This window comes from Ambystoma mexicanum, chromosome 10 (genome assembly GCF_040938575.1).
Source record: "Ambystoma mexicanum isolate Mex_15411 chromosome 10, UKY_AmexF1_1, whole genome shotgun sequence".
NCBI lineage: Eukaryota > Metazoa > Chordata > Amphibia > Caudata > Ambystomatidae > Ambystoma > Ambystoma mexicanum.
This window is the reverse complement of record NC_090932.1, coordinates 370,569,409-370,596,057: the sequence shown is the minus strand read 5'-3', so window position 1 is coordinate 370,596,057 and position 26,649 is coordinate 370,569,409. Positions and strand designations below refer to the sequence as shown.

At 43.5% G+C, this 26,649-nt stretch overlaps 1 protein-coding gene across 3 annotated transcripts in view; it reads right to left on the bottom strand.

Annotated features, from left to right (window-relative positions):
• The window catches only part of LOC138491437 (prolactin-releasing peptide receptor-like), an 820,216-nt gene that overhangs the window by 724,162 nt on the left and 69,405 nt on the right, over positions 1–26,649 (bottom strand). Inside the window, exon 3 of one of the 3 annotated variants that reach the window (XM_069617954.1) lies at positions 12,556–12,650. The exons of the other annotated variants lie outside the window; for them this stretch is intronic. The gene's annotated coding sequence lies outside the window, so the exon portion shown is untranslated. The remainder of the gene's footprint in view (positions 1–12,555; positions 12,651–26,649) is intronic. 3 annotated transcript variants of the gene reach the window in all.

The following is a 26,649-nucleotide window of genomic DNA, read 5'->3' as shown; positions in this document are numbered from 1 at the left end:
GATACCCCTGCCATTTCCCATGCCTAGATGGCATGTTGTCACACCTCCCCTCACCCACCTAGGAATTATCCTGAATACACCTTTCCAAACTCCACATATAACTCATCACAAACTGACTTGCCTTTTAAAATCACTAAGAACACCATTTCGGACCCTTCATATTTATGAAAAACTGATTTGCCTTCTAACAGCATTGAAAACGCTCTTCCAGACTTTGAATATAAGTTATCAGAACAAAGACTACCATTACCATAAGCCCAAGAGCACTGGGTTGAAAATTATGTAACGAGGAATGAAGAATGTGAAGAGCACATGCTGCACTCTAGTGGTTGGAAGAACAAACCTGAGGCCGGGAAATTTAAACCAGAAAATCAGCTGACAAGCGAACGCTGGCTGAGGAATCCGTCAGTGGAGCCATCCGGCTCACCGACACAGAAGCAGGAAGCAGATTGTTGAGGTGAGTATGTGGAGAGGACGCCAGAAGCAACCTTCACTTCATGTAAGCCCGGGAAGACACGGAATAGGCAAGTGGGAGCCGCGAGACATGGAGAAGCCAAACACCAGCAGAAACAGCGAGAGGGAACGGAGCGCCTTAGGACTGCTGCAGGCTTGCAACATACGCCAACAAGAACCGGTGAGTGCACCCAAGAGAAGTGTAAAAAATGGGCGTATAGGCAAGGAAGAATGAGAAAAGCCCAAATGGAAAAAGCATGGGAAATTGGCGTTGACATGCATGAGGTGTCCCTTGTGTGATGAATCCTATGGAGTCATCACTGAACCCCACCTTAAAGTCTCCTCCCAGGTGGCCAGGGGATGGCAGCCGCTACTGATCCTGACCTTGGGGGTGGTATTATGAGGGAGGATCATCTGGGAGGAGATGGCTGTCGGGAGAGGTGATGACTCCCTTGGGATAGACACAGTATTCTTCTCTTCCTTGTGAGGAGGAACCTATCATTCCTAGATTCCTGATGGCATGTTGTCATTTTTCCAATCCTTCCAGTGGTAAAACCCCAAGACCATCCCTATCAGACACCCTACGCAGGATAGAAATAACACCTCATATTTACATGAAACACATTGAACGTCTCCTTTTTCCAATGGTAATTTTTTGAAACAATACAACCTTAAAGAGCCTAAAAATACACTAGGGACTTCAATTCCCATAAAGCCTCAAGTGCTGAGACAAGGAAGATGAAGGAGTTATTGAGGAATAAAAGAAATATTGATGCAAACGTGCAGACTAGTTGTCCTGAGGGAACTCAGCTGCAGGGGCATTTAAACCTGCTGAGCATCTTCAGGTGGGAAAAGGAGAAGCTAGCTACAGAGCGAGCGGAGCGGAAAGCAGTGCAGCCAGCAGAAGCAGAAGTGAAGAGGTGAACTGTGCTGGGTGAAGCATACACTTAGAAGCATTTGCTTGGAAGCCCACCTGCTCGGAGAGACATGAGACCGGGTGAGGTACCGCAGATGAGTCAGATGGACCTGTGGGAGTGCAATAGCAACAGCAATTCTGGTGTAAGTGTGGTCCAGTAAAAACCCTTCACTTTCACTGGATGCAGAGACAATTTGTTGGATTTTTATATTTGATTTTTTCACTTTTCACTCAGTCAAAACAGAAACGTTTACCACACACTTCTAGTTATTAATTTATAGTGTGAGGGTGTCAGAAACCTTTAGGACACAAGGACGCCTAGCATAATTTTGATTGTGAGAAACAGACAGGGCTTTAGTTTTAGTTTCCTAGGTAGGGAAAGTCTCTTTTGGATAGGGACAGAAAGGATTTCATTCAACCCTTGTTGTTTTCAATAAAAATGTCTGATCTTGAAAATGTCACAAGTTTGTGTCTGACTGTCATTTCTGACCCCTCACACTTGGCATCACAAATCACCTGAATGCCAATGTTTCATGTTGTGATAGATGGGCTCCATCTATCGGGGGGGGGGGGGGTTCAAGTGCTACATGGGCGCAATCGATGGCTCTCAGGACCCGGGGAAAGTGTGCAAATCCTAGCACACTCTCTGCCTTGCTGCAGTGTACATGGCATATCAATGTGCCTTTGCACACGTGCTCGGTTGCAGCACAATCCCTGGTGGAGGTGCCTTGATTGTGTGGGCTGTGATATACCCCCAACAACGGCTGTGGTATGCTTGAATGATCATGTAGCCTGGAAGTGATAGGCTGCTAGCACTTTGACCAGAGGTGGCACAGCCTGTGAGCACATGGTGGGTGATACCAGGTCATTCTCCCACTCCATGGCCAGGTCTAGGATTACATGGAGAAGGAAGCAGTATCTTACATTGCACCTCCTCATTTGCCATCCCAAAGTGTTGTTCGTGGTAGGAAGATTCTAGCCCTCCTCCTCCTCCCATGTAGTAGGATCTGCGTCTGCGCTAGCAATGCAGGATCTGGTATTGTGGCACTCCTGAGTTCGTTGAGGTTGCATTGCGATTTTTATAGGTGCCCTTTCATTGCATTTTGTGCTTTGTGACAGGTTAAGGGTGGTGGTAAGATCATTTTCATTTGGAGTTGAAAAGATTGTGCGATAGCTCTGTGAATTGGCTCTACTTAGTGCATCATGGGGGACGTGTTGTTTTTTTTATGGTGCCTCCCTTCCCACACCCATGTTCTTCCTCATTTTCCTCCTTGTATGGTGAATTTGCATGTTACGCCCCCTATTTAGTTCTTCCCGTGCAAAGTGCTCCTGCACAGCGTAAAGTAGGAAGGGCCAGTGCAAAGTCTGATTTGTGAATTGGGTAAAGCCATTTAGCACCGCGCAAAGAGGACGTTTGCGGTGTAGAGTCACTTTTTGCCATGCTAAATGTATTGTAATGAGGCCTACAGAGTAGGATGAGTTATGACACGAAATTCAATATAACTATGTGGGTTTCATATTAAGTGTTTTTAAGTTCAAAATCCCTATTTTGCTCTGTTCAGAGTCATGCCACGAGGCACGGTTTAATAATGTATAGGGCGTCATTACGACCCAGGCGGAGGACCATGGTGCTATGTGCACCATGGTCCATGCCGGTGTCTGCCATGGCGGGATGGGGAAATAACCACCCCATTCCGAGGTTGGTAGGGCGGTAATTCCCCATGCCGCCATGGCCCTTCCCCATTCCCATTTTTGCCCCATAGGGCTCAATGGGAATGGGGAAGGCGCTAATAACGGTACCGCAAATTGCGGTACCGTTATTAGCACCAAAGTCCCTTTGCGGGTCCCTACTTTAACGGCTGGAAAAAACAGCCGTTAAGGTCGGGTCCCGCAAAGGGACCTCGTAATCAGGCGTTAAGGGTTTAACGGCGGCGACACCTTTTACGGTGCCGTTAAACCCTTAACGCCAGGGTCGTAATGAGGCCCATAATGTTCATATCGCTGGAGAATTCTCTCTCAGCGACGCATTCAGCCACCCATTCACATAGTGTCTAGTTCATCGACAAAACACATATGCCCCTCGCCTTTCCCGGCCTGATTTCTTTTTAGATAATTTGACATTTAGATGATGAAATGTATTAATGTGTGCTTTCAATATTATGGTTTCAATTCCACTTAGCAACAAACACAGGCTCGGACCTGTGTCAATGAAAGCACAGTGCATAAGGTCTCCTCACAATACGCGCAGGGAGGCCAACATTATTGTCAGACAGGTGCTTTATAAGACCAATTACATTACCTTACACTGCAGGAACCCGCCTGCCTGACGGAGATCCCCTGCCTCCCTCATTACCAGCTCTTCGCCTCTCACACTCTCTGTTTTCACAGGCTGGATTGATGTTATACAGAAAGTGGATGAGTCTTTTTTTTAGAGCTCCATCCGAACAGAAAACGAACAAATCAATGAATGTGTTGTATTTTCTACCTCCATCCTGGGGGACCATCACACTCATTGGCAGCACAATTTAGGAGAAATAAATGAGATTCCTTTAAGAAACAGCAAAGTGCCTGCGTCTACCAATAGCATTCATTCCCGAAGCTTTAATTATGTTCCCTATGTGCACCCACGCACATCGGCAGCTGCATTCATGGTACTGCACAGCGCAGGAGGGCGATCTACCAATCAGGTGCCTCCATTTCATTATGGTAACATGTTGCATAGAGAGTTCGATCCTTTCATTGCACAAAGTAATACAAAGATGCTACGTGAGATTTGATTTGGGGACCACAGAGGCCACACTTCAAACATTTAGAGAGAATTGATCTGACACTTTGATATTATCTCAGCTGCAAACAATCATAGAAGAAATGCAAATGGCAGTGGAATAAATGCAAACCACAGCAGGAGAACTGCGCATAACAACAGAACAGTAGGACTGCACAGCCCATTCACAGGAACCTTGAATCAAGCACATTTCTGGTGGTTGGTCCAGGTCGAATTTCAAACGTTTTTAAAAATGTGTCCTAAATTGGCCCCATGGCTCGAAGGGGGTAAATATGGTCTCAGCTCCGTTTCAGCCCAAAGCAGCTCAAGTGAGTCGATGAGATATGTGCCAACAGATGAGACCTCGGAGGAGGAGGAGCATTGAAATCATAAGGGCTGCTTGTGAGAGAGCGACACTTCTGCAAATTTGGTGGGAGGAGCACACCGTTTCGGGAATGGGAGTTACACATCAGTCAGTGTCTGTCTATACGAGCCACTCGCAGTGGAAGCTGTGAATCTGTGAGGGCAGCTTATGGTACATTCACTCTCACTGATTTTGGTTGGGGTAAGCAGCAGAGATGAGGAAGGCGGGTGACACACCAGTGCCCAGACCTGCTCTGCTGATTTTCTCTCATTTTTGTGGATGCCTGGTCCCCTTTTGGCCTTCTTTGGGTTTTCCTGACTTGTCCTGGATCTCAACACTTTGCTCACATGCTTCTTTAGACTGCAATGGGCCCTTGACCCTCCTGTACTCTTCTTGTGTGGCTTCCCCAGTTTCACATGGGTCCCACACCCATCTCTCAGGTTTGTCTTGTAGCCCAGCACCCTGTTTGCGTGCTTCCTTAGACTGTAATGGGTACTTGACCCTTTTATACTCTTCTTGTGCACCTTCCCCAGCTTCATATGGGTCCCAGACATCTCTCTCAGGTCTGCTGTCCCTTTTTGGCAGGCCTGGTTTACTAACCTGCCAGGCACTGTTTCTCATATGTCTGCATTGCATTTCTCCCCAGGGACTGTGGTCCTCTGCGTTCCCCACCAGCCTTGTTTGCTCTTTGTGATCCCTGCCACCCATTACAGTAACCCAGATACATTTTGTGGCATTACTATCTGCCTTGAGTGTCTTCGCTGGACCATCTGTGCTTGCTCTTGGCTTCACCGTACTTTCTGGCTTTCTCAGTGTCTCCCCACCTGCGTCCAGGTCTGGTCTCTCATGACTCGCGCCTTCTGCCTCGGTCGCATGGTCCGGCTCCTGATTGCTCCCTGACCTCCCATTCTCCAGCCAGGACTCCTCTGACCACCTCCAGTGTTTGGCAAGTCTCCGCCAGTGTCCCCTGCTCTTAGCAGTAAGCAGTTCACCAGCTCTCGGTTCCTCCAGTGGGGGTATGCTCTTAAGTACAGTCCTTCTTCCTTTTTTATGATTGGGATTGAGTTGAATTTACTACACCACATATTTTGGTTCCGCTGTCGACTTTTTCCTCTTTGCCTGTAGCTTTTACTAAGCAACCCAAGTGGGCTAAATGTCGCCCCTTATGGTGCACTCCAATCTGCAGTGGCTGTATTTGCCCCATCCCAAATCCTATTGGCAACTTCCCTTTTCTCTGTCTTCCTCTGCATAACTCTGGTGTATGGTGGCCCCATCACTGCATTTGGGAAACTGTCTAGTAACCTGAAATGGAGACAAAGGAATAGTGAATATCAACATAGCTAAAGTGGTATTCAGAACAACATATCGGTATCAAGACCCATTTATTTAATTTACAGTGTCATTCCATATAGAATGGCTATGCATCTGAGTATTCCTTGTGAATTCAATAACCTCAAAGGTTGGCAATACAAGGTACCTATAGCATTGGTTGTATTGGAACACACTTTAGTTACTTTAGTGCTATTTCTAGAATTCAAAGCAGTTAGTAAATATCCCTATAATTCCATACATTTTTAAAAATCTGTTCCTAACACTATGCTCTCATTATCTATACTGCACACTCCTCGTATAGCCATGCAATATGTAATCCACGGGGCAGTGGCACCTCATCAGTGGCCCTGCTTTCATTACCAGTCTGATCACCACTGTTGTGCTGGTCTGCTAGCAATATCAGTATATAACCTTCAGAATGTACCTTCTTCCCAGCCTAGAGGGTTAAGCAGAATAACAGTAATGAGTACAATCTGATATACACAACAAAAAGGGTACTGGTAACGCAGGGAAGGGCCCATGAGAACTGTTAGAAAGTTAAGTCCTATATGGGTCCTATTCCCAAAATAACCTCATTGGTTATGTAAAACACTACACCCATTTGTATATTTCAAAGTCATAACCTCACATTACAATTGGATTTTTTGTAAATAAAAACATATTTAATACGAAATATTTGTACATACAATTAAGTCAAACATGTAATACACATACATAACAATAAGTGAAATCATTGAAACCATATATTAACTGGTTGGAGCCATGTAATACACATACATAACAATAAGTGAAATCATTGAAACCATATATTAACTGGTTGGAGCCATGTAATACACATACATAACAATAAGTGAAATCATTGAAACCATATATTAACTGGTTGGAGCCAAATCAACATTTTAAACCAAACAATGCCAAAGAGCTAAAAAAACAAAACAAAAAGGGAAGAGCAGATCAAAGCCGGACATAAACAGGAGTTCCTAAATTATTTTTAGGCTTAAAATATTACTTAACAAAAACAAGAATTCCAACTCATATATAGGCATTCAATTTTTCTAGAATACATATTCCTTTGAAAGTGAAATCCCAGGTAGAAAATATTAGGAAGCTGGGATTGGGTCAATCTGAGACATGAGAGTGTTCAGGATATATTTCAGGTACTGGGGTAGGTTTATTTTTCAGTAGATTGTTGAAATCGGAAGCCGGTTTTGGGGGCTGTTGCTCAACATTTAGAGCTCAGAGGTAGTCCTCATCAGGCAACCAATTTGGACAATTTGGAAGGGCCTTGCATGGATAGGGATCAACAAATTCTGGACACATAGCAGTCCTTGGGAGGTATCCAAAACACATGTTTGCCTCAAATTCCATTGCCCCATTCATGTCACATTTCCATCCCTGCAAGTAGACCACAAACCTTTTCTGATACCAGAACCTGCTCTGCACCTCAAGCGTGCTCACAATGGTAGTGAAGTTACAGCTCTGTTCCTATTCGATGGGGGTACAAACTGCATCACAGATCAGAGAAATTACTAAAACAGTAAGAGCACATAAACAGGCAGTTTAACCACCCTACTTTTTCCCTTCAGCGTGCAGACAGTTCAGCTTGCTTGCAAACGGTCACATGGGCCCAAGTTTGGTACCCTTGAAATGTTAAAGTAGAAGCAAAATTAGTACTTGGAATGGCTCCATCCACATGCAGGCCAAAGCCGACTTCCTCTGATCTATCGTCACAAGCACCAGATCACCTGGTTGTTGAGAAAGTATAGGTATGAGTGGTGTTTTGGATAAGGCTGCCTTTACCTGGTAATGAACATAACTGACAGAAGAAATAAGGGACATCGCAAACACTAGTATCAATCATCAGTCAAGTGCCAGTTGTCATCAACGACTTTCACAGGTCTGGGCAAGGGTAAATGCATCGGTCTGCCAAAGAACATCTCATAGGGTCTTAGGCCAGTCTTTCTGTTTGACGTTCTTTGCATGTTGAACAATACAAGCGGGAGTCTTTCAGGCCACTTCAACCCTGTCTCTTGACAGAGCTTAGCCATTTTTTTTTCTTAATTACTCCATTATGTCTCTCCACGACCCCTGCCGATTTCAGTAGTGAGGGAAATGCAAAATATGTTGCATGTTTAAGATGAGCATACGTGATTTTATCACACTCTTTACAAAAAGGGCGCCCTAATTGGTGTTCGCCCTAACTGGCACCCCAAATCTGGACACAAAGTCCCTCCCAAGGATTTTCACAGCTGTCACAGCATCTGCTCTCCGGCAGGGGTAAGACTCCACCCATCCAGAGAATATGACTACAATAGCAAGAAGATGTGGTCAGGTATTAGCGGAGAAAGTCTATCTCGAGGCTTAAAAATAAGCCATAACAGGGAAGATGTGCTCCCTGGGTGGCTGGCATAGTTTTTCCTATATTGTTTTGGAGGCAGATGGTATAACCTTTACAGTATTCATTAGCCATTTTAGAGAATTCTGAGGTGGATATGACTTGTTCAGTGACATATCCATCTCTTCCCTTCCGACGTGGACCTTACCATGGTACATCCTTACAAGTATAATAGCATATTTTGGGCCACTAACCATCCTTGGTCATCTCACCACACAGAGGCATTATGCAATCGACAACCCTTTCTTACACAATCATCCTTTTCAGTGGAAGCAGCATTTTCTTGCATATGGGTCATATCTTCCAGGGTCTGCTATGAGGAGGGGACAGGACTGGTTTTGACACAGAGGATATATTCAGCCTGTGTGTCAGATACCGCTGCCAGTGTGGCAGTTTGGTCTGTAAAATCATTTACACAACTAATCTCGTCAGCCAGGGTGTACATAGAAAATCTCTCCCGAGCAGATTATATAGTGGTGAGGGGCTTTAGAGAAAGTCATGCCTTTCACTGATAGGCCCCAGTGTAATGATGATAGGCTCTGTGAATGAATGGAATGTTTGAGATGCCTACCACTTTTACAGTCTCACCAGAACTGGTACATTCAAGAAATGGTCCCTTCGCAGGTCTGCCTTGCTTGCCCCAGTGCATACAACGCATGTCAATATCTCTTCAACACTACACTGTAAATATGGAACATTCTGATCTATTGGAAGTAAAAGACCCATTGGGATTCCACCATCTGACATAGAATGGATACCGGTCATTCTGGGGAATGAGAAGTGGTCTTTGGGAAAATGGTGGGGTGTTAAAAATCGAAAAAGAAGGTGGAGATCCATAATTTGTGTCCATGAAGGGGGAAGCGTTGTCAGCAGGAACATTTGGGGCATTGCTTTGTCCCTGATTGCTCTGAGAATATGGTGTCTGAAGTCTGTAGGGGGCACTTGTTCTAGCAATGTCACTTCAGTTTACAGTAATTACAATCTAATGAGTTTGTCATTGGTCCTCGCGACCCTTGTAGGCACCAAGATCCTGGCTGCCCTTGTTCGCCCAATTGATCCATGCTGTCTGTATTGTCTCTGATGTTCTTGCTGGCCCCATTTTCTAGCTTGGTCTTGCTGCCCTGGGTAGCACTCATTCATACTCCCAGACACATTTTCCTGGCATCAGACCTCCTTGCCCCTATTTTATGTTTACTCCCCCTCTGGGCAATGTTCTGTGCATTCTGCATCTGGATGGTCATTAATTTACCCTCAAAATTCTCCTTCATTTGTTCTTGGCAAGCTATGCAATGGTGTGTAACCACCAGTAGCTCCGATGAGAGTTTAGTCTTCCATCCTATACATATGTACTTCAACTGTGCTTGCACCTTGGTCAACAGCCCAAACACAAAAGTATTCACAATAGCTTCCTGTGCAGTCTCATTTGGTTTAGTAATAGATGAGTGCTGGAACAATATCACTTCCAATCAGGCTTAATAATTTGCAGATGACTCATCCTTATTTTGGCTGCAGTTCCCGATCTTTGCCCAGTCAGTCTTTTGGGACAGATCTTGGGGATAGCAGTAATTAATACCCCGCTAGCCGTCGGTACTCTTGTTCAGAGAGGAATTGCCATAGCATTTCGGTTCTGGACTGCCCATGCGGGCGGGACAAAGACTGATATGCAAATAGATATTTCCCATCTGTGAAAGGTAGAGTGAGCAAAAAGCGTGTGCTGCAAACTCTCACCTCAGAACAGGTTATCATGCCATGTTCTCTCTGGAGAGGAGCACCTGCTACCTTTTGTAAAATATTTGTAAGGAACTTGGGGTTGGTCACCCTAAGTTACCTGGGGGCAACCAGACGTGGTCTCCCTGCTCACTGTGCTCAGAGAGGCACAGCTTCACCTCACTGATGAGGCCCAACAAGGCTGAAACACGTGTATGGGGTTGCTGTTGGTACTCTTGTTCAGAGAGGAATTGACATAGCATTTCGGTGCTGGACTGCCCATGTGGACGGGACAAAGACTGATATGCAAATGAATATTTCCCATCTGTGAAAGGTACAGTGAGCAAAAAGCGTGTGCTGCAAACTCTTTCCTCAGAACAGGTTATCATGCCATGTTCTCTCTGGAGAGGAGCGCCTGCTACCTTTTGTGAAATATTTGTAAGGAACTTGGGGTTGGTCACCCTAAATTACCTGGGGGCAACCAGACGTGGTCTCCCTGCTCACTGTGCTCAGAGAGGCACAGCTTCACCTCACTGATGAGGCCCACCAAGGCTGAAACACGTGTATGGGGTTGCGGTCGGTACTCTTGTTCAGAGAGGAATTGACATAGCATTTCGGTGCTGGACTGCGCATGTGGGCGGGACAAAGACTGATATGCAAAAGGATATTTCCCATCTGTTAAAGGTACAGTGAGCAAAAAGCGTGTGCTGCAAACTCTCACCTCAGAACAGGTTATCATGTCATGTTCTCTCTGGAGAGGAGCGCCTGCTACCTTTTGTGAAATATTTGTAAGGAACTTGGGGTTGGTCACCCTAAGTTACCTGGGGCAACCAGACGTGGTCTCCCTGCTCACTGTGCTCAGAGAGGCACAGCTTCACCTCACTGATGAGGCCCAACAAGGCTGAAACACGTGTATGGGGTTGCGGTCGGTACTCTTGTTCAGAGAGGAATTGCCATAGCATTTCTGTGCTGGACTGCCCATGTGGGCGGGACAAAGACTGATATGCAAATGGCTATTTCCCATCTGTTAAAGGTACAGTGAGCAAAAAGCGTGTGCTGCAAACTCTCACCTCAGAACAGGTTATCATGCCATGTTCTCTCTGGAGAGGAGCGCCTGCTACCTTTTGTGAAACATCTTTGGTATTGGGCTCAGCCTCCGGTCATATATCCCACTCACTGTCTCACCTCAAGTGGCATGACCATTTTCATGAGCTGATTCATATCAGCTCACGAGGGGTTGTAGCACTGAATGAGAATGCATAGTTCCACAATTAATATTTAAGGTTCCTCTCCAATATTTGGCAAGTGTTTAGCCAGGCTCCACAGATCAACTGGGTCCATGTGACATGCACAGTAACAAATTGCGGCTGTTGCTGCCTTCCCTCGTCCTCGTTACCTGCCGGCATTTGTTTTAGGGGTGCTTGGAGAAACTGTGCCTCCCCTCATCATAGACAGGGTATATGAGGGTGGTGCCTCAGGCAATTGAACCTCATCTTCGGCTCCCAGGTTGCTCAGTCAAGGCAGAGCTGGTACAATGGGCAATAAGTATCATTACAAGAGACTGATCTGCCCCCGCTGCATGTGCCCACTGCCCCGCCGGTCACTGGCTTGCCCTGGCTGCAGCACATACACTATTGATAAAATCAAGAATGTCCTCAGCTATCTCGCTATCTTGGTCCTCTGATTCAGTCTTGGTTTTCCCCTCTACTAACTGGGGGCAAAGGTGTGTTAATTTCTCTGTCGCTCTTCTTATCCTCAAATACTTTATCTGTCACTGTAATCTGTCCCCTTACTTTACAGTCATTACATCTGGATGTTCCTTCTTCCAAAAACAATTGCCAATGCCGTCCACTATATGGGGCTTATCGTACCCTTCTGTACTTCTTATGCTAGTTTGAGTGCACCTACTTCATCCAAGTTAAAGGTTCCATCTAAGGAGAACCGAGTGTATTTGTGTTTATTAAGTTATGTCAGGAAGCATCAAGAGTCTAGGAGATCAGAAGTCATACTGTTAAAGTAGTGCGCACATAATGTTCAGGTGAGCCCTTTTGAGGGGGTTCCGTCTGTTTCGATTGCCCTTTGTCAATTGTCTGACCCTAGTTATGTTTTCAATGGTGCCATATGCACTACTCCCTGTACCATTCACTCAACCCCACAGCCAAATCCTGGTTTCCCATTCCTGTTTTATATTCCCTATCTAAACCATAAACACAGAAAGAGAGGCATCTTTCAAGCGCCACCTCCTACCTAAGTCTGTTTGGATTGGACAGTGCCCAGATACTTATACCAGGGACCTGAAGGATTTGTTACCAGTTTCAAATTGTCTAAATTACTAAAATGACCACTCCCTGTATGTTGCCAGATCCAGTTCAGGGTAAAAGAAGTAGGCATGCACCAAAACCACAGCAATAAAATAGGCAAAAACAATGCTCAAGAGAGCATAACAAACTCAGAATTTCCAACCCATGTGTGTATATTCACAAAAGAAATCCCTTTTTCGCTCACCCACCTTGGTAAAACTCTCGGCTCTTGGCTCCCCTGAGCAGCGCTGCATGCAAAGCACCCGCCAATCCGCTTTGCCTCTTCTCGAGACACCCGATGCAGTTTTTAAAAGGAATCCTTACCTTTTCTGGTGTACACCGTGGGATCTTCGAGAGGTTGCAGTTTCCAGCCCAGTGCCTTACTGCATTGCATGACAGGTCCAAGTTGCGGTGCCATTCTGTAAACGTCAAAAAAAGAAAAGTCTCAATTTCTGATAATGAGGTGATGAAAAGGGTTCATTATTAGGGTTTTGATAGACAAAAGGACAGCAACTAACATTAACTCACTCCCAACACACTAACCCACCCAACCCTCCAGATTCACTCCTTAAATGAGCTCAAGATGGCCAACCCCACAAAAGCGTAAGGCACTTACTGGGCTTTCCGGCACACTGTTCCTTCCTTATCGGGAAGAATAGTTGTATCTGTCACCAGGAATTAGTCCTACCTTCATGTTTAAATCCAAGGGGGCGTCACCTCACTAATGATATCCAGGTACATCAATTTTATGTTGGCATCTTTCCATTTACATCTTCTTCAGGTGAAGGCGTAGGTCTCCAACCCCATGATAGCATCCGCCATAGATGAACAGTACTTTGTGTGATACAGTTTGGACCAGTATAACCATTGGCATCGAGTTGGCAGCCTTGGCCCAGTTACCCAGGCTGGGTAAACGTTCAGTATCAGAGGTTTTGAGAGCATATGCACAGTGAAACTGGTGTCATCCACCAATGCTTGGTGCCAATAGAAACACAGAAGTACACTAACAAAAGTCAGCTAAGATTTCAGGTAAAGAAATAAACATTAGAGCCACAAAGGGAACATAAGGGCAAGGTACTCCTCTTCCTTGTTTTCTTTTGTCAAGGGAGCACCTCCCAGAACCGCCTCCTCCCCATTCATAATTCCTGCCATCCTGTATTTAGTGTATTGCTTTATTTATGTTATTTTTCTATTCCTCCGGGGGTCTGCGTTCTTCCACAGTACTAACCTGGCTATAAGGTTAGCAAAAGACACTTACCCTACTCATTAGTGGAAAAACCTGCATTCCAGCATCTAATAGGAAAAGTCAATCAATGCTTGGAAGAAACGGTTCACCATATCTTCTCTCACAAGACAGTACCAGAATTGTACGAGAAGGCTATCGCTATAGTGAGGCAGGTACTATAGCAGTTTGTGGGACACAAATCCATTTCACCATAGGCATGTGGATTAGTAGAGTGCTGACCACATAACCATCACAGCACACTGGGTGGCATTTCTTCCTTTACCAGCCAAATGTGGTCTCCGAGTCATGAATCGAGGCAGAAAGTGAATGCATTTCTGCGTCAGGAAATGTTGTGCATGCAAGTGTTTCGGGGCAGAAACCACAGTGCAGTTTACATCTGAGAGAAGGTGGATGAGGTGGAGGCACAGTGGCTTAGACTTTGAGCCTGTTCACGAGTTGGGGGTAGCCCTTAAATGTGGCGGTAGTGCTATTACCGCCACATTTAAGGGTCTGCCCAACCACGAGTCTGGCAATTTGATGCCCATTATCAGACGCAATTAGCGCGGCGCTATTAGTGTGCGCTAATTGTGCCAAAAATGCCCAATTCGAATACCCATTACTGGCCAACCCTTGATGGGTTGCGATAGTGCTATTAGCCCGGGCAGTATCCCGGCAGTAATACCGCCGGGATACCGGCCAACTCATGATGAGGCCCTTTGTCATTTCCATTTTGACTTTATTGCATCAGACAATAGATGGAATATCCCTTCTGCTTCATGATTTGGAAGCAGAAGGGATGAATGTCCCTTCTGCATCCTCAGCTTTGTGCGTGACCTTCACATTGTGGTCACATGCTTTATCAGTAATAGTGAGCCTGTGAAAGAAATGTTCTCTGTGGCCGGGAGATCAGCTCACGTTTCAGCTGGGTTTACAATGCCAAAAGGCACTAGGCCACTGCGCAACCTGAAGATCTCTCAGTGGCCACATGTGGGCACTTTACTTTGCACATGTTTGATAGGCAATAGGAGCAGTGCACTGCCATCACAGATTACTGAAACTTTCACAGCAGAGCTCTAGATTGGACATTTTGACACTGTGTCAGTGGAAGCGGATGTTTAATGTCTCATTCGCACTACAATCCTTCGAAGAATACCCCAAGTTAGCTGTCACAAATCACCCCTTAGTCAGGTTCTGCCTCCAGTGTAGCTGCTTGAGTTGAACCTGACCAATAACGCCATGTTAGATTATCAATGTGGACGCACTACAATTACAGTGTTGTAAATATGGTTTTGTTCATTTAATAACATTAATTATATATTTCTGGTGCTACATGTGTGTGCCCCTGGTTAAAAGGACCCAAATACTAGTGAAAAACAATAGGTCCTACGAGCACACTACAAGAAACACATGTGCACCACAAGGGATAAATCCCCCACACTGTTTCTGTAAACGTTCTTAATTATAAAATGTGTGCGTTTTTATTTTATACATAAATAATAAGTTGTTCAAGAAAACGAAAGGGATTCATGTCAATAAACTTTGGCTTTTCTTCAGAAAATTTCAATGCGTACAGTGAATCCACGCACAAATTACCCACCAAGGGTTAGTAAGTCATAGTGCCCATTGAACATACATAGAAACATATACACATCATTACAAAACAAGTGTTTGACTGGATGTAAACTCTGCAGTGATTTCACTTTGTTTTCACAAGTGAGTGTTGTGTGGAGTACTCTGCTGACACACTGCGCGTTTCGGGATTTATAACTTCTCCCTTCATCAGGTGTGATACATCCTGTCTTCCTAAAATAATAATATAGTTTCAGTGTTTTAGTATATCTTACTAATTCTTCCTGTGCATTCATGAGGATTACTCCTAATTAAGTCATACTGACCTGCGTTGGAAGTTGAACTCTTATGTATCCCATTAGGGAACTAGACAGATAAATGACCAACTAAATCTCAGATGTGGTAACAGTTCAACTGGCTGGCAATAAAAAGAAAGATATGGATGTGGTTTATTGTCCCTTTCCAATAGGGTTAAAGCAAAGTATTTTCATAGTCATAGTATTACCATAGCCAAAATTATTATTAAGTAAGGAGCACTTACCTGCCGTCCTGTGCCCAGCTTCCTATTAACTTGTTTGGCAAAGCCTGCGTCGTCGGACTCCCGCTGGCGTCATGAATCCTTAATTGATATTGCACATTGCTAATTATGTGTTCCATAAAACATTGGAGGCACGATTACATCTAATATTGTATATCATGTTGGAATTACAGGATCCATTGTAGAATTAGCTAAAAGTGGCATACATGGAATGAAAACCCTAAGCTAGTATTATGAATATGATTACTATTTTTTGCTTTACTTCACATAATATGCCACAGTACTGATTTGAGAAAGAACTACAGGGCAGGAATGCAATGAATGTCAACTAACTATAACCCCATGGTTGTAATGGTCAACTGAATTAGAATGATATACAGAACTACGAACAGTCCAAGATGGCTCCACTTCGAGTTAAAGTACATTTGGTCATTTAGCCTATATTAAAGATCCACAAGTGGGTATTGAGTCCCCTTTTCAATGTTGTTTTATGTATGACTAAAAAGAGTCCATATGCAGTTTTAGAAATTGCGTGATTGCAGCGTCATTACCCCAACGGGCGTCCGACAATGCAGGCTCTGCCACACAAGTTAACATGAAGCTGAGTGCGGGATGGCAGGTCGCTTTTGAGCTGCTCTCATCCTACAGCCCGCTTTCTACCAAATTGCAGAATCAGGTGAGAAGGAAAACCTTGATCCATTGAGGCGGGATGTGACTGGGGGAATTACATAAAATAAGGGTCTAAAACTATGACATCTCATGATTTCATTACAGGAGTAGAACAAATTCGTATGCCCATGATGTTGCTGGGCTTTGCTAGACATTGAGTCACAGACTACAGGCTTCATGCATCCTAGATGAGTTAGCAACCTTTCTGTATCAGCACTCCCATCGATATGGGACAACTTAAAAATAAACGCAGACAATGATACCCAATCAGCCCTCATACTACTGGCTTTTGACAGAATCAGCCACACAAAGGATCAGCCACACAAAGGATTGATGGAAGGTGGCATACAGGGATCCACACTAAAGTGGCTTACCTCATTCCTAACAAACCGAACCGAAAGAACCTACTTACCTCCATTCACCTTAAACACTAAAAATATATCCTGCAGAGTCCCTCAGGGAAACAGCCTCTCCCCTATATTTTTCAACATCTATATGTGCCCACTGATGTAAATCATATGAAGCCACGGACTTACTGCCTACAACTACACAGACGACACACAAATGATTGTGAAAAAGAACAGAACACAGGAACAACTGCCTCACAGACAACTACAACTGGATGACACTTAACAACCTCAAACTGAACCCGACATAAACAGAAATAATGCTTTCACCTGAAGGATTCGACAGAGGGAACCCACAACTGGATTGGCTGATTGGCATGGGAACGCAACAAGAGACTACCGATGTAGTAAATAACCTAGGAATATTCATGGACAACAGACTATCACTGGAACCGCAAGTCAACGCAATTGCCAAAAAATGCTTCTTCCTTCTACGTCTACTCAAAGAATTACTCTCCTTCCCCCACATAAATCTCACAATCATATCCCTGATACTCACAAGAATTGACTAAGCAAATAGCCTCTACCTAGGAATACCAGAAAGACTTACCAAGAAACCCCAAAGGGTACAAAATACAGCAGCCAGGATCCTATTATGACTAAACAGAAGAGACCACATCACCCCAGCACTGAACAGCCTACACCTGCTACCATTAAAAAAGTGCATCGAATTCAAAGCAGTCTGCATCGCACACAAAGCCCGGCACAGACAAGGAGCAGATTTCCTCCAGGACAAGATTAGCCAATATCGCCGCCCAGGAAGGGAACTAAGATCCAGCAACGATCTACAAATAGAGGCAAAACATTACCAAGAAAAGGAAATTTCGGCAGAAATGTGTTCTCACGTCCAATTGCTAACGTATGGAACAACATGCCCAAAGTAATTAGAACCACAGACAATCACATCACTTTCAAGAAACTGCTCAGAACCTGGCTATTCAACAGACAATGACATCGTAGAAGGGACACTGGCTACAACAACACCACAGACAAACAACTAGAGAGGAGACGAGATGGGCCATAATGACCCACAAACAAGAACCTGTCTAGATATCGTCAAGCAGCATCCAAAGGGTTGTGCCAGAGCCCCCAAAAAAATGACTGACCTTACTAACCCTTCCTCGTCCTGCTCCTTCTGCATAACTGACACCACAAGACCAGATGCAGGACTAGACACACTCCACATAAACAAACACAAACCATTACTAGGTCCACCTAGAGTGGACCACCCACATAGTCCAGAAACCACCAACATTGCAACTACACACCAACATGCTGGACTATCTTGCAGCTACGACAACCTGTGACTCTGGATCCCTTATGGACACTATCTAACCATTGCAAACAACACAGTAACACCACCACAAAACACCACCATGCTACTGAGGCAAAGAATAGTAGTCATACAGACGCAACACATGAGAGCTCACACAAATTACCACATGCAAAACAACATCCACAGATGCCAGTTCCTCCTGGTTCTTAATCTATCCTCTCACCCTTCTCCCCTCTAATCCCACCCACCCCGTTCGTTGCAGAGCCATGCCAGCACCTCGAGACTACCCCTGGGTGCTAGCGGTGCGCGGTACAAATCAACATAGCATATCAAGAAAGTAAGTGCTCCTTACTTTATAATGACTTTGGCTAGGACAATACATTGCTTTAACCCTATTGCAAAGGGACAACAGACCACATACATATCTTTCTTTTTATTTTCAGCCAGTCGAACAGTTACCACATCTGAGATTTAGTTGGAAATGTATCTGTCCAATGGGATACATAAGAGTTCAAATTCTAACACAGGTCAGTATGACTTAATTAGGTAATTGTAGTGATTTAGGTTTTCATGTTGTCTTTGCAGAATGAGTAGAATGCTGAGTGAGTGACATGGAATCTTGCTGGTGAGAATGTTGTTGTATGGTTGAGAGTTCTGAGTCAGAGAGTTGGTGAGATGTAGCCTACCTGGGAGGATGCCGGTGCATGTTTGCCTTGAGCTCTGATGAACTTGACATAAGAAACATAAATGTACTGGAAACTCATTAAAGGAACAACTAGAACATCAAGAGATGTCAGAGTCATCATTGGGAACCCAGAACTTTACATTGGCGACGAGGATGCTGGCTGTGCTGGGGGAACAGCACTGAGGATGGCACATGCACCGCCCCCCAACCCAAGAAGACCCTCCCAGGTAGGGCGAGCGCTTATTGGCTTTAGGCGCAGTAGGGCCGAGCGCTGGGGCCGCTGGCGCAGGATGTAGTGATCTGCGCCATGCAAGAGCCATCTGGGTTGGCCTCTCTAACCGGAAGTTGGACAAGTTAAACTCAGAGGGCCAAGAGACTGGCAGAGCAACAGTGGCAGGGCTGAGGGCCCATTGACTGTCTTGAAGGGGTTTAGGAACCCAAAGCTGTGACACGGAGGGCTGGAAGCCCATGGCAGTAGCAAGTGAAGAGGCTTGGAGTCTGAGCTATGCCTGGAAAACTTGGAAGCCATGTTGCGTAGTTGAGGGGCTTGGAGCCCAAGGCAGCAGCAATAGGAGAGGCTTGGAGCCTAAGCGGTGCCTGGGGATTGAAGGATCCGGAGGTCATGTTGTGCAGCTGAGGGGCTTGGAGCCCTGGGCAGCAGCAATAGGAGAGGCTTGGAGCCTAATCTGCACCTGGGGATTTAAGAATCCGGAGGTCATGCTGTGCAACCGAGGGGTTTGGAGCCAAAGATAGCACCATTAGGAGAGGCTTTGAGCCTGAGCTGCGCCTAGGAGTGACTAGGGGGCCACTGCTCTCTGGCAGAGGGGCTAGGTGCCCACAATGAGAACTGTGTTTCTATGAAAGTCAAACGTGACTTTGGTGGAGTTTAGAGCCCATTGCAAATCAGAGCCTTGTCCCCTAATGTACTTTTTCCTATGGATGGAGATGGCAGGAGAAGGAACATGGCTACAGAAGTATTTTGCAGGAGAAGGAACATGGCTACAGAATTACTTTTGGTTATATGGGTGCATTAGATAGTATGCAGCAAAGTTTAAGTTAACATGTTGTGTTTTAATTGTCATGTGAGGCCTGCGATAGTGGTGATATGTTGACACTATAATTGCAACATGAGCATTTATGAGAGAATGTACACTGGATGGGAGAGTGTGGTGTCATGGCCTTTGTTTAGAGACATATTTGATGTGAGCAATGTTAGTTTTTTGAAGCAGTTGTGTTTAACGCATGTTCTTTCCACAGATGGACTTTTCAATGCTATAGGCAAAGTGGATTGATATAGTTATAGTACATGGCACGGAAAATGTGATAAATGGAACATGCTTACTAATTTTCTCCTTTGCAGGTGGGACTATAAGTTTGATGAGAGCTAAGAAGCTTAGTTAGAGCTTTAAGTTTTGTTAGAGTTTTGCAGAAAAGTTAATTTTGAGCAGTAAGATTTGTTAGAGTTTTTGCAGAAATGTTATTAATTTTAAGCAGTGTTAGCTTGTTGCAGTGTGGTGATCTGCATGTGGGAGTCTTTGTGGTGTGCTAGAGTTTTAGCATTTTTGTGATTTTTGTAGTTGTGCGCTTGGTGGGCTAGTGCATGGTGTGTTGTAAGTGGTTCTTCGCAGCATTGTTGTTGGTTTTGTTTGTTTTAAGGAACAGAGGTGACGGATAAGGGGTGGCAATATCACACTGTTTGTGTTGTTTGGATGTTGTTTCACTCGGACGTTTGGAACGCCCAACCTGGTTCTTTGAGTGTGATGTGCACATCATAGTGGTGTGTATTTATTTGGCTGTGAAGTTATGGGTGGCTGAGTGTAACAAGAGTACTGTTGTTCTGGTGAAAGTGATGCATTTATTTATATATTTTTATATTGTTTGACGATGCTTTGTCATAGTTGTGTTTGGTCTTTAGGTGGATCTTTAGGACACAGGCGACAAAGTGGGGGTGGCGGCATAGGTACCTTAGTGTGCAATGTGTTATTGTGTCATTTCACTCGGGTGTTGGGAATGCCCAGCCTTGTTCTTTGGTGTGTGTGGTGCACAGTTCGGAGTTGTGTGTGTGGTGTGGCTATGAGATTAGTATTGGTTATAGTTTTTATGTGATAGAGGAGGAGAGAGGTTAGAGAGATACCTGAGCTGTTGAAGATGGATTGCTAGTGGTACAATTTTCATTGGTAGGTGTCCTTCCTTTACTGTGTAGAAAAGGGGAGGGGCATCGTTAGTATTGTGTTATGGTACCATTTGAACCGGTGACATGTTCAGGTTGTACGGGTGTGGTGATAGTTCATGTGGTTGAGATGCACACGCATGTGTTGGAGTGTGTGTGTGTACTATGTGTTGTGAGCATGACCGGTTTTGATAGGTGTTGTTGTTGTTGTGCAAGGAAGGGAGATATGTAGTGATTTAGGTTTTCATGTTGTCTTTGCAGAATGAGTAGAATGCTGAGTGAGTGACATGGAATCTTGCTGGTGAGAATGTTGTTGTATGGTTGAGAGTTCTGAGTCAGAGAGTTGGTGAGATGTAGCCTACCTGGGAGGATGCCGGTGCATGTTTGCCTTGAGCTCTGATGAACTTGACATAAGAAACATAAATGTACTGGAAACTCATTAAAGGAACAACTAGAACATCAAGAGATGTCAGAGTCATCATTGGGAACCCAGAACTTTACAGTAATCCTCATAAATCCACAGGAATAGTTAATAAGATATACTAAAACACTAAAACTATATTATTCTTTCAGGAAGACAAAATGTATCAAACCTGATGAAGGCAGAAGATATAAATATCGAAAAACACCCAGTGTGTCAGCAGAGTATTCCACACGATACTCAGCTGTGAAAACAAACAAAGTGTAATCAATGCAGAGTTTACATCCTGTCAAATGCTTGTTTTATAATGATTTGTATATGTTTCTATGTATGTTCAATGGACACTATGGCCCTCATTATTAGCATGCCGGTCTGGAAAAAAGTGCAGGTAACAACGGTTACCGGAACCTTTTCCAGACTAGCATACACTGAGTCTGCCAGTAGTTCAGGCCCGTACCTGCAGAAAAATCACTGAAGCAACAGCATCGTTAACAGCGGCGCCAGTGCTTCAGTGTTCCCATTCCCACAGAGCCCATAGGAATAGGAAATTACTGTTCCACCACCGCCCTTAATGTCCTGGGATATCAGTGGTGGAAACGTTAAGCGGTAGTTGCCGGTCGGCTGCCGGTAGTAGCTGCGGCCTACCGGCAACCTCCTATTTAGGGCCTATGACTTACTGACTTACTAACCCTTGGAAGGTCACTGGAGTGTGAATTCACTGTACACATTGTAATTTTCTGAAGAAAGCCAAAGTTTATTGGCATGAATCACTTTGGTTTTCTTGAACAACGTATTATTTATGTATAAAATAAAAACGCACATATATTTTATAATCAAGAACGTTTTCAGAAACAGTTTTGGGGATTTATCTCTAGGAGTGTAGAGGTGTTTCTTGGCGTTATCTCTTAGGACCTATATTTTTTTAATAATGCCATGTTCCTTGCCTTGGCACATGATTCAAAAATTGCACAGAAGCTTTCAACCTTGAGTAAGGTGTGTCTGACCTTAATTTGTAACAAATCACTGATATGCAAATGCTTCTCTATAAACAAGCAACCTTTTGGTAAACAAGGCCATGTTTATACACTGTACCACAGATATGTGTGTTTTACGAGTCCCGCGAATGTAATTTAATAACACCCAACCTGCTTCCACAGGGGGTTGATTAGTATCTCCACTGTACGAGAGTATAGGACCAGCTTGCAGGCCCCCTCTACCTGTATAAAAGGAAAATAACCTGGTATCTCTCCCTTGACCAGTATCACAACACAGCAGACCGGGCAGCGTTTATATATATAATATTTATTATTTAAATACAGCAGACATGGATTGAATAAAACCACCTATTGGTACCACATTATAATATACAACTCCCTATCCCCCACATTACTACATGGCATAGGTAACAGCTGTCTGATGGATAAATAGATAAATATTGATGCTTTACATATCGTTGCTGAGAGCCCTGATAACAAATGCTAGATAGATAGATAGATAGATAGATAGATAGATAGATAGATAGATAGATAGATAGATAGATAGACAGACATTAGTGCTTTAGCAGATGGCCCTGTTAACAGATGCCTTATGGATAAATAGTTCAATATTAAGGATTTACAAACACTAGTAGATGGCCATGTTAACAGATGCGTTATGGATAAATAGATAAATATTAATGCCTTACATACATAAACAGATGCTCTGGTCACAGATGCCTTTTCAATAAATAGATAAATAGATAGGGAGCCAGGCCGAAACAAGCTCCAGAAAAACAACATAAAAGGCAAAAAGTGGCAAGTGAGAACCTAAATAAAAAGTCAAAAAACTTACCAAAGCCAAACAAAAAGTACCACCAACGATGGAACACGTAGCTTCATCCATAACTTAAAACCATTTGAGAACTTGGCAATTAGCACTGGTCAAAAGGCCCACGTGGACAAAAATAAAGAAGAAGGGGCAAAAAAACAAAAAAGTGCAAGAACCAGAATACATCATAGAAACGGATATAGGAGATATGGAAGAAAGTAGCCAGACCGATTGTGAGTATCAAGACACACTATTGCTCCTTTCAGACTATGAAGATGAGAGCTTGCTTGAGACGGATGGCTTTGATAATAAAGAGGAATCGATCAATCATGATGGAAGAATCAAAGATCCTGAGGGCAGAGTGATAACCTCCCCGACATTTGCTGCCCTGCAAGAAAAAAGAGATCAACTAGAGGCAATAAACAGAACAGAAATTAAACAATGGAATCTATTAAAAGCAATGGTAGATCAATCAAATCAAGATCGAGGAAGAAAGAAAACGTATCTAACCACGAATATCTCGACTAAGGAGGAGCAAAAACGAAGAGAAAGAAATGAAAGTTGAAATGGAAAATGAGAAAACACTGGAGAAGGTCATGATGCATACAAATTACTAATAGAGAGAGTATTGAAAGCAAAGGACGGAGTGATTCTAAATAGATCAAACCTCATGAAACTCTTGCACAAGGTCCCACAACTACGGGTCATTGAACCAAAAGACATAAAAATTGTTGCTTTCCCTAAAGAAGAAGAAACAGATCCAATATGCATCCATCTGAGTTCGAAAGTGGTCATGAACCTAAGTTGGTTGACTACGGATGAACTGAGGGTCCTTGGTTTTGATATTAAATCTTATAGAAGACAATCCTTGGAACAAGAACCAAAACAAGATAAAACAAATAGGAGAAATGAGAAAGATGGGCTTCCGAAAGAAAACCAACATATGAACGACATCAATTCTAAACCAATAAGGTTTTCTCTGACAGTTTTGCAAGGTCCCACGGCACTCCGTATGAGGATAAAGGGCTGTGTTAATAGCACGGCAACTGCTGTGAAGAATAGTGGGCCACCACTAATGACAAAGATTGATGCAAAAAAAACATAGGATTGGCTAGCCGAGATCTTAGCCACAAAATGAAAATGTTAGATCGAACGCCGGGACTCCCCAGAGAAGATACGTTTTGCCTCATGGAACACCAGGGGTTTTTGACATTTGTTTGAAAACATAAATAAGGAATTGCTGAATGCGGACATTGTTTGCATCCAAGAATGCTGGTTAAAAGAACAACCAATCATAAATGGGGCCATGTGTTTACTGAATAAAGCATACAAAGGAAAAAAAGACAGGCCATCTGCAGGCCTCTTAACCATCATAACAAATAACTACAATGGAAACATAGTACGATCCATGCAACCCTCGCTGCTCATCCATATAACAATAACTCAACAAGAAGCATCGAGAGGAAATGAAAAAAATGCACAAAAAAACACAAATAATCTTTAACCTTTACTGGAATATAAAGGCTGAAGATGGGGAAAAGTTTCTAGAAATGGTCACCAAATATATAGATGAGCTAAAAGTGGAATATCAGAATGCCCCAATATTAATATGCGGAGACCTAAATATAGATTGTATAAAAAAGAAAATGAGAGACAGGCTGATAAGTCAAAGTCAACAAAAACACTCTTGAATGCAAAGATGGGTAATGGGAATGCAAATACGAGACATTTTACAAGTAAATGGGAATGTGAGTGGAGATCTACAAGGCGAAATAACATGGTCATCAAATAATTCACAAGCAACCTTGGATTATTTTTTCGTTGATCGCAAAACCTTTAATACAATATCTTCCCTAAAAATAATTCCGACAACAGAAAGTGATCACAGCATGTTGATCCTTACTTGCAAAGAATGTGGACAAATAATGTCAACATTAACAATGGCCTAAACAGATTGAGATTATCAACAAAAACGATTCCCATGCTCAAAAAATAATAGAGAAATGGGAGGCTACACCAGAGACAGGTGTAGAATACAAGGCTTGTTGCACTGTTTTTAGAGAAACAAAGGGTACAAATTCAAATGTCATAACGACCAGGCTACATAAATATAATCCAGAAGTAGCAGAAAAGAAACGCAAATTAGAGAAAGAGCCAAGAGCCTTGAATAAATATGGGGAAAAGAGTGTGACAAGCCAAAGGAAAGACCTAAAAAGAGTTGGGTCAAATCACACAGAGCACTTCTTTTCCAAAAAGACTGCAGAACAAATGATGATGGCAATCCGAAATAAAAACACCACATTTTTATGGTCTCTATTAAACCAGAAAGCTATTCCGCAAGGTGCAGAGCTACTTAATCCCATACATGAAGCAAAATGGGTACAACACTTCCAAGAAGTATGTATTGACACAGCCACTGAGGTTGACCAAACACAAGGAAATCCCGAAGGAGAAGGATGGAATATAGATTTTAAGAAGTGCAAAATACTATCGCTGATTACCAAGGCAAGCATATCCCGTGCCCCAGGGCCTGATGGCCTAACAAATGCAACACTAAAACAAGCACCTTAAGTCTGGGCAGATATGTGTCTTATCCTTTTGAAAAGAATCCTCAAAAAGAGACAAATACCCAAATCCCGGACCTCCACGATAACCATTCCCATACATAAAAAAGGAGACAGAACTCGACTGGAGAACTATCACCCAATATCCTTACTGGATGTGGTAGGTAAACTCTTTACTGGAATCCTATTGAAAAGGCTGAAGGAATGGATAATTGCATCAGGAAACTATAATCACAGGCAAGCAGGATTTGTTGAAAATGTGGATTGCGGACTAAATTTGCTTCTCTTCAACTTATTGAAAGTAAAAACCATCAAAGACAATCAGAAGATGTATCTTGCTTGTATAGATATGGCCCCGGCCTTCGATAAATTAGATCGACAAAACCTGTGGGCTAAGATGGAACAAAAGGAATGCCCGGTCGACCTGGTGGCTGCAATTAAAGCACTACATACTGATACATCGATAAAAGTGAGACTTGACCAAAAAGGCAATTTAACACAGGCAATCCTGACAAAAAGGGGGTTAAAACAAGGCTGCCCTTTGGCGTCTATATTATATAACTTTTACATCCTGGAAATAAAAGATCGGTTAGAACCGCCGAGAGCCTGTTCACCAAAAATAGGCGAAACTTCAGTAGGTCATCTTTTGTACGCAGACGATCTAATCATCCTGGATAAGACGCCCATAGGTTTTCAAAGAAAGTTGGAGGCCCTAGCTATATATGTCGAAGAAAACAAACAATAAATCAATCCAGAAAAATCGGAAATAATAATAATCAAAAAAACCTAGAACAAAAATGCAAAGACCATTCACATGGCACATAGAGAACAAGGCCATACCAATAATGCAGAGCACAAAATACTTGGGAGCAATAATAAGTGCCGACTGGAGTTACCAGCCATGGTCTGCGCATCTTTTTCTGCAAAACAGACCAACTAACATCCCAAACTATGATAATAAAAAGAAAATTTTGCAAATTCGCAATTCAACCGATAGTGGACTTTTATAATGCAAAAGTTATTCCATCAATAACATATGCAGGTGACACAGCTTTTAGAATCCCGTGGGAAACCTGGGACAAGCTCGA